Source organism: Dreissena polymorpha, chromosome 6 (genome assembly GCF_020536995.1).
Source record: "Dreissena polymorpha isolate Duluth1 chromosome 6, UMN_Dpol_1.0, whole genome shotgun sequence".
NCBI lineage: Eukaryota > Metazoa > Mollusca > Bivalvia > Myida > Dreissenidae > Dreissena > Dreissena polymorpha.
Genome location: NC_068360.1, coordinates 101,687,720 through 101,697,197, shown reverse-complemented (window position 1 = coordinate 101,697,197; position 9,478 = coordinate 101,687,720). Strand labels below are relative to the sequence as shown.

The following is a 9,478-nucleotide window of genomic DNA, read 5'->3' as shown; positions in this document are numbered from 1 at the left end:
TGATCCGACAGTATCCAAATGAAAACTAGTCTTGGACAAAGCGACAATGGCTTCAAAATTGTGAATTTCAGACTGATGAGAGTTATTTTCATCTATTGTTAGATGCATTTGAAACATTTAAACCTTAAAACATTCCTCGATGCAGTAATTTATATTCATTCACCAATATATGTAGAAATGTATCCAAGAAAATGAGTATTCTTTGATTTATAGCGTGACATAAATATGTAACGACTCTGGTTGACTTTCGATACAGAGTTGGCTTCAGAGTACAGGTATGTCAATACCATATAAATTGTACGCTGAAGTTTCTTTAGCTAATATTTTTCTAATGTTGACAGACCATTGACATTGCTGGGGTTTGTTGATTTAAAGACTTATTATCATCACGGGCAGAAAAACATTATTGACATTAAACAGCGCGTCATTAATTAGACATCAGCTGCACAACTGTATGGTAAAAGGTAAATATGTATCTTAATAATTATGTTGACAACTAGCTTACGTAGCAACGTCCGAAAATATGAAATATCCGACATGTATTTCAATATTTAAAATTCAAGATATAATGACGACTGAACTGTTTTACTTTAAGTAAAAAACGGTAAAACTATGTTGAAAATGAAACACAACAAACTAAATACTTATCTGTTACGGCTAAACGACTAATTATCCCAATATAACACTGTCATTGAATCGCACATTTCAATTATAATTATTCCCCTTGAAAGTTAATGCATATTGATATAACGAATTCATCAAACGTTATCAAACATTAGTAATTTGAATTGCATCGGATTCGCACAATATTATGTGGATGTAAATCCGATCCGGTTGTTGTTTATGTGTCAAGCTCATTTTGTCAGTGACTGAGTGAGATATAATAAATTTCTTCCGTAGTAAAATCTACTGTAAAGTACACAATGATACTTACGTAATTCTGTCGTATCCGTCTGAATAAACATCCGCTGCACAAAATATAGACATTTGTATTAATGATAATTAAACACAATCATATTTTCTGTGCTTATTGAACTAATAACACTGAGTTTCTTTGTCGCGTTACAAGATGGCGGATGTCTAACGCTGTTTGTGAAGTGACGTCACAATGTTTATCTGTGCGCGTGCCCTTTCCCATAAAAGTATTTAAACACAAAATACTCGAAAACTTGATTTTTGCCAGGTATAACGCCTACGCCAACAGGTAGATCGCATTCTTGTCCATATACATGTCAAATTTCAGCAAACGTGTTCGGCCAGTTTTCAAGACTCCCAAATCGCAGTGATTTGCCCCAGCTTAACGAAACTTAGCCCCCTTTATCATTCGTTCGAATGAACGTCATCAATGATGACGTCCAATACATCACTCATTCCATATCATACCAGAGTTGCGACACCTTAAGGGTTTCGCGGGATGGAATGAGTGGGGAGATCAAATCAAATTGAAAACCGATTATTTCGACCAAAAAATTGGGTACGAAAAACATTTGGGTACGAAAAAAATAAATGGGTAAGAATATACAAATGTGGGTACGAAAACGTTTGGATACGAAAAAAAATTGGGTACGAAAAAAATGGGAACCAAAAAATAATTGGGTACTAGAGTTGCGACACCTTAAGGGTTTCGCGGGATGGAATGAGTGGGAACTAAAAAAATGTGGGTTCGAAAATTTTGGGTAAGAAAATGTGGGAACACAAATTTTGGGTACTAAACAAATGTGGGTACGAACATTTTGGTTACGAAAAAAAATGTGGGTTCGAAAATTGTGGGTACAATGGGTCAATGTTAAGGTTTTAGCATGGCGGACGCCGGACGGCGAAAAGACACGATACGACACGATGAGCTGGCTATGACAATACCTCAGGTATTCTCCGAAAACAGCCGAGCGCATATGCATAAGTCAGTGAGTAATACTCAACAAGACTATTGTCAAGCAAATTTGTCCCCTACCGGCTCCACCATTGTCAGAATTTATTTTATTTTTTTATTTATTGCCATAGAAACCAGAATTTTTGACGTAGGAACAAAATGAAATCACGTGCATAATGTCCTTATTGCCATCTATCCATGTTTCAAGTTTCATGAAAAAATATTAAGAACTTTTAAAGTTATCGCAGGATTCAGAAAAGTGTGACAGACTGACTGACTGACTGACTGACGGACACACAGAGCACAAACCATAAATCCCCTCCGGTGAAACCGGTAGTGGACTAATAAAAGCTAGGCACGGCGTATAAAATCAGAACCACTGGGTCGAATCTGCTGAAACTTGGCCACATTATAGATTATAGTCCAAACAAGCTACAGAATGAGCGTTTTTGGACCTGACAGCGTAAAACATTAATTAATAATGGACAGCACAAAATGGGTCATTTTGTACAAAAAATGTAAACTTTGAGTGGCATTTAATGACCTTTAGACATCAGAAAGTTGCAAATTTTTAATATTCTGCACACTTCGACTTGTTTTTTTTACAAATTTAGAAGCATTTATGCTTGGGATGTATATAAACCCTGTTATTCAGTGTCAAATTTGGCAAAAAATCACAATACAATCCCAAAAATGGCTAAGCAGCAATGCCCCTTTAACATTATTCCTTATATTTAATTGTATTGTTTAAAAAGATAACTGTGTATATTTAATCATAATGGCTCTGTATATCACACATGATAGGGCACTGCTGGGGCTTGAACCCAGAACTCATCTCACATTGTAAGATGCGTTTTTCAATTAAACTACAATGTCTGTATCTTGTGAAGTGGAGCCAACATACACCCACATACCGGTAAGTGAAAAAATCATTCTGTCCATATATTTGTACTGGGCGTTAGTGAAAGTCTTTTTCCAGGTTTTCCCTGATTTCCAGGTTGGCTGGAAACCATGTTTAACTATGATAAAATGTTCTTTAGATGCCATGTGTATTAATATATAGGTCTATTTTTCTGAGATATTAATGAAAATGCCTTTGGGTATGTGGCGAATATTTAAAAAATCTGCAACTTGATATATGGTGCTAACACGGTAAAATTGTATGAGCCCAAATTATAATAGATGAATGCGTATTATGCTTCTCTGCTTATACTATGACGACATGTTCATACAATGTCATTTTTATTAATATACATGTATATGCCAAATTTAATGAAAAAGACTTGAAAATGTGTGTCGCAAGATACCAAGTACGAAAAAAATCAGCATTTTTATGTAGGGTCATCACACGGTAAAATTATTTGTGCCCAAAATAATAATAGATGAATGCATATTAGGCTTCAATGTTGCTTATACTATGACTACTGGTTCATACGATGCCATTTTTATAAATATCTATGCCAAATTTAATGAAATAGACATGAAAATGTGTGTCGCCAGGTACCAAGTAAGAAAAAAATCAGCATTTTTATCTAGGGTCTTCACACGGTTAAATTATTTGTGCACAAATAATAATAGATGAATGCATATTGGCTTCAATGTTGCTTATACTATGACTACTGGTTCATACGATGCCATTTTTATAAATATCTATGCCAAATTTAATGAAATAGACTTGAAAATGTGTGTCGCCAGGTTCCAAATAAGAAAAAAATCAGCATTTTTATATAGGGTCTTCACACAGTAAAATTATTTGTGCCCAAGTAATAATAGATGAATGCATATTAGGCTTCAATGTTGCTTATACTATGACTACTGGTTCATACGATGCCAATTTTATAAATATCTATGCCAAATTTAATGCAATAGAATTGAAAATGTGATTCGCCAGGTACCAAGTAAGAAAAAAAATCCGCATTTTTATGTAGGGTCTTCACACAGTAAAATTATTTGTGCCCAAATAAGAATAGATGAATGCATATTAGGCTTCAATGTTGCTTATACTATGACTAATGGTTCATACGATACCATTTTTATAAATATCTATGCCAAATTTAATGAAATAGACTTGAAAATGTGATTCGCCAGGTACCAAGTAAGAAAAAAATCCGCATTTTTATGTAGGGTCTTCACACGGTAAAATTATTTGTTCCCAAATAATAATAGATGAATACATATTAGGCTTCAATGTTGCTTATACTATGACGATATGTTCATACAATGCCATTTTTAAAAATATCTATGCCAAATTTAATGAAATAGAATTAAAAATGTGTGTCGCCAGGTACCAAGTAAGAAAAAAATCAGCATTTTTATGTAGGGTCTTCACATGGTAAAATTATTTGTGCCAAAAATAATAACAGATGAATGCATATTAGGCTTCAATGTTGCTTATACTATGACTACTGGTTCATACAATGCCATTTTTAAAAATATCTATGCCAAATTTAATGAAATAGACTTGAAAATGTGTGTCGCCAGGTACCAAGTAAGAAAAAATCAGCATTTTTATGTAGGGTCTTCACACGGTAAAATTATTTGTGCCCAAATAATAATAGATGAATGCATATTAGGCTTCAATGTTGCTTATACTATGACTACTGGTTCATACGATGCCAGTTTTATAAATATCTATGCCAAATTTAATGAAATAGACTTGAAAATGTGTGTCGCCAGGTACCAAATAAGAAAAAAATCAGCATTTTTATGTAGGATCTTCACACGGTAAAATTGTTTGTGCCCAAATAATAATACATGTAGATGAATGCATATTAGGCTTCAATGTTGCTTATACTATGACTACTGGTTCATACGATGCCATTTTTTAAAATATCTATGCCAAATTTAATGAAAAAGACTTGAAAATGTGTGTCGCCAGGTACCAGGTGAGAAAAAAATCAGCATTTTTATGTAGGGTCTTCACACAGTAAAATTATTTGTGCCCAATTAATAATAGATGAATGCATATTAGGCTTCAATGTTGCTTATACTATGACTACTGGTTCATACGATGCCAATTTTATAAATATCTATGCCAAATTTAATGAAATAGACTTGAAAATGTGTGTCGCCAGGTACCAAGTAAGAAAAAAATCAGCATTTTTATGTAGGGTCTTCACACAGTAAAATTATTTGTGCCCAAATAATAATAGATAAATGCATATAAGGCTTCAATGCAGGGTTGGCATATTGACCGGTCAATTGAGTATTGACCGGGCCGGCGGTCAATACCTGGTTAAAACCGGTCAATACTGGTCATTACTGGTCGATTGAAAATTGTAGCATTTAAACATTACAAAGGAGCCATTTTATATAAAATCAATAATTATTCTGTAATTGATAAACTTTTTTCTGAGTTATTTATTTTTAAAAAATCTTTAAAGCTGTAAAAAGTTACTTCTTAATTATTTATGGAAACAGCCTCAAATACATAAGGACTAAGGCAATATCTTTATCTCAGTGTATCACATCTGTTACTAATTAGCCGGATTTTACATAAATTCCAGGTTGATAAACACAACAAGGTAAAGGTACTTTGTAGTCGGTGAGATATAATAATAATACAGTTAGTAAGGCTCGTACCCTGGGTACGGTAAATATACTAAAACGTACGCGGGAATTTTAACACTAAATCGGTTGTTGTCGGCTATTTTGTAAAAATTAATTATGTTTACATTTATGTAAATTTTCTGTTGAATGGCATTTATATTATCAAAACTCATTGTTAAAATCAATAATGTGATTTAATTTTAAATCTTAAATTGTTTAAAGTCGCGTCATTGTATGACTTCGTCAAGTATAATATTTTCCGCGACATCGCACGTTCACTTTTTACCGTCATAGATTTTTTTAAAGAAACATTATTTGGTTACCAAGGTCCGTTAAATGGGGAACACCATATTCGGTATTTATATTATGTTTTAACAATTAATTAATGCTGTGTAATAAATATTGTTTAAGATATTTCGATATTTATTGAAAATGTTTCAAATTGTTATTTATGAAACCTCTTATTCTAATGAGTGTATGCTATTATATTATACTTTGAAAAGCATATCTGTTGTACTATAATCTTATTATTCATTTATTACTGTTAATTTCATTTATTGTAGAGAATCGTCAATGTTACATCTAGTCGCCAATGCTTGTTGTCAGTGTTAGTCGTAAATGCTTGTGATCATTGTCGTCGATGTTAGTCGTCAATCCTTATCGTCATTATACATGAAGGAAATAAAAGCAGAAACAGAGACGTATTCTTGATTACTTGCTTATTCCTACGGCGTCCTCTCAACACTCATACTAAAAAGCATGTTGATGCAGATTTTTTAAAAGAGAAGTTTGTTTAAGGTAAACAATATTGTTTTACGTTAATCGGTAGCATGTTTAACGACATCGGATTTTTGGCGGATATACAACTCGGATATAATCTAATATTTGCGGGTATGTTTAAGTTTATTTACCGTACCCAGGGTATATGTAAGTAAAATTAAGAGTACTTACCGGTACATGTACCGGTAAGTAGTACCCGAGCCGAGAATGATCAATCGAGCCTTAGTAAGTGAGTGATGGTGTATGGGATAACATGCACTGAGGGTGTATATTTTTCACGAACAAGTCAATTGAAGGTGTTAGAGATGCATTGATCCATAAGATTTAAAAGGGTAATTAACCACGGGCTTATTTAAATTAAAATGATGACATTACATTGTACCGGCTGTTTATTGTTGTATACTGTAAGCTTGCAATATTTTAAATAATGTAAACAACTTACCTTGTATTAAGTTGGCACATTGTTGTCAGGTGTAGAAACTTTTTATACTTATTTCTGTTAAGTTGCACTGGCTGAACCAAAAGAATTATGTAGTCGTTTCTAAATAATCACGAAACAACCTACTAATGCATATATGCTTGCCAGTTACTGAGTTTGTGCATTTCCATTCATTACCGGCCTTGGCAAACAGCGTAGAATCAGAGACGCCGTGTGATGTCTGCTATTTCGTTACACTGAAGATTTTCATATCCGCGGGTGTTTTTATGTCAAATGTTATGGTTTTTCAATAGATCGTATACTTATCTACAAAAGTTACAGCGAATGAGCATTCACTTTACAATTTACATCATTTCTGATGATCTTATTTTGTAAATAATTTCTGAGTATTACTTCCTACGTTGCTATGTCGTCAGCCATTTTGACGGTTGGTTTGTTTACTTTCGGTTTCCACTACAAACGAAATTGATTTGCTGCTCGCGCTTATTTTTTGATTAAATAATAAATTATTAAACCCTAATAATGTAATTGTCTCAATATCATTTATATTCAAGATATTATCGGATAAATAGAATACCATTCTAATACCAGTGTGTACTTACATTTATCTCGGAAAGCCTAGCCGTGTAAACCTTTCTTTAACTCGTCGCACTCAATACGTTGAATAACACATAGATTTATGTCATGTTCATTAAAAAACCACAATGTGCACAAAAGACATGCATGTGTACTACCGATTGATATTCAAACACAATTATTACGCCTTTGTTTATCGATTAAACGCCTAACTGAATTAATAACGCGTAACGCCAGTTTCTTTGTTTCGTAGCAAGATGGAAGCTAGCCTAAGCGCTTTTCATGACGTAACGCGCGCGTGCCCTTTCCCATAAAAATATTTAGACGCAAAATACTCGAAAACTTGATTTTTCCCAGGTATAACGCCTACGCCAACAGGTAGATCGCATTCTGGTCCATATACATGTCAAATTTTAGCAAACGTGTTCGGCCAGTTTTCAAGAAACTCAAATCGCGGCTATATGCACCAACTTAACGAAACTTAGCCCCCTTTATCATTCGTTCGAATGAACGTCATCAATGATGACGTCCAATACATCACTCATTCCATATGAAAAAATTTGGGTACGAAAAATTTGGGTAGTAAAAAAATGGGAACGAAAAAAATTTGGGTACGAAAAAAATTAGGTACGAAAAATTTTGGGTTAAAAAAAAAGAGTGGGTACGAAAAAGAGTGGGTACGAAAAAGTTTGGGTACAAAAAAAAGGGTATGAAAAAAAATTTGGGTACGAAAACATGTGGGTACGAAAAAAAATTGGGTACGAAAAAAATTTGGGTACGAAATAAATGGGTACGAAAAAAAAAATTGGGTACGAAAAAATTTGGGTACGAAAAAAATGGGTACGAAAAAAAAATTTGGTAGGAAAAAAATGGGTACAAAAAAATTTGGGTACGAAAAACATTTGATTACGAAAAATATTTGGGTACGAAAAAAATGGGTACGAAAAAATATGTGGGTACAATGGGTTCATGTTAAGGTTTTAGCATGGCGGACGCCGGATGGCGAAAAGACACTTCATGACACAATGAGCTTGCTATGACAAAACCTCAGGTTTTGTTCGAAAACAGCCAAGCTCATATGCATAAATCAGTGAGTAATAGTACTTATACTCAATAAAAGCTAGGCACAGCGTATAAAATCAGAACCACTGGGCTGAATCTGCTGAAACTTGGTCGCATTATACATTATGGTCCAAACATGCTACAGAATGAGCGCTTCTGGACCTGACAGCGTAAAACATTAACCGATAATGGACAGCACAAAATGGGTTATTTTGTACAAAAAAAAAGTAAACTTCAAGTGGCATTTGATGACTTTTAGACATCAGAAAGTTGCAAATGTTTAATATTCTGCACACTTCGACTTGTTTTTTGTTTTTTTTACAAATTTAGAAGCATTTATCCTTGGGGTGTATATAAACCCTGTTATTCAATGTCAAAAATAGCTAAGCAGCAATTCCCCTTTAACATTATTCCTTATATTTAATTGTATTGTTTAAAAAGATAACTGTGTATATTTAATCATAATGGCTCCGTATTTCACACTTGATAGGCCACTGCTGGGGCTTGAACCCAGAACTCATCTCACATTGTAAGATGCATTTTTCAATTAAACTACAATGACTGTATCGTGTGAAGTGGAGCCAACATACACCCACATAAGTGAAAAAATCATTACGTCGATATATTTGTCCTGGGCGTTTCCCAACATGTCGCATAACTGTTTACAACAAAAGATGTATACATAGATAAATATACATACATGTAAATGGGAAAAAATGAACCATCTATTTTTAATTTTTGCTTCATATATACACATTTCCTAGCCATGATTTATAATTATATCATGTTGAAATCATTTTTAGACAGAATATTACTGAAACTGCAATAAACAATAAGATGGATAGATATAATGTTTACTTTTATCTAGTACAATGAACAAATGTTCTTCCGATGCCATTTTCACTAAGGTATAGGTATTGAATCCTGATATATATACGACTAAAAATGAACATCTAAACAGCAGTATTTTACATGAAGAGTACTCACAAAACCACAACAATAATACTCAATGAATGGGCTGTCCGAAATCCGAAAAATATGTACACTACAATAACAAGACGTTAATACAAAATATGCACGTTAACATTATTCAAGATATGAAAGCAATATATCAAGGGATATAGGAAATATTTGGGGTGGTACGCACACTTTAACAAAGAGTCAGTGTGCGAATTTCACATTTGAAACCACTAGCCCGTTCG

General features: G+C 33.5%; 1 long non-coding RNA gene across 1 annotated transcript; it reads left to right on the top strand.

Annotated features, from left to right (window-relative positions):
- Positions 1-3,535: 3,535 nt before the first annotated feature.
- Positions 3,536-6,117, top strand: LOC127834194 (uncharacterized). The gene is made up of 2 exons (XR_008027832.1): positions 3,536-3,761; positions 3,959-6,117. It is a non-coding gene; the product is annotated as an uncharacterized LOC127834194 (long non-coding RNA).
- Positions 6,118-9,478: the final 3,361 nt, after the last annotated feature.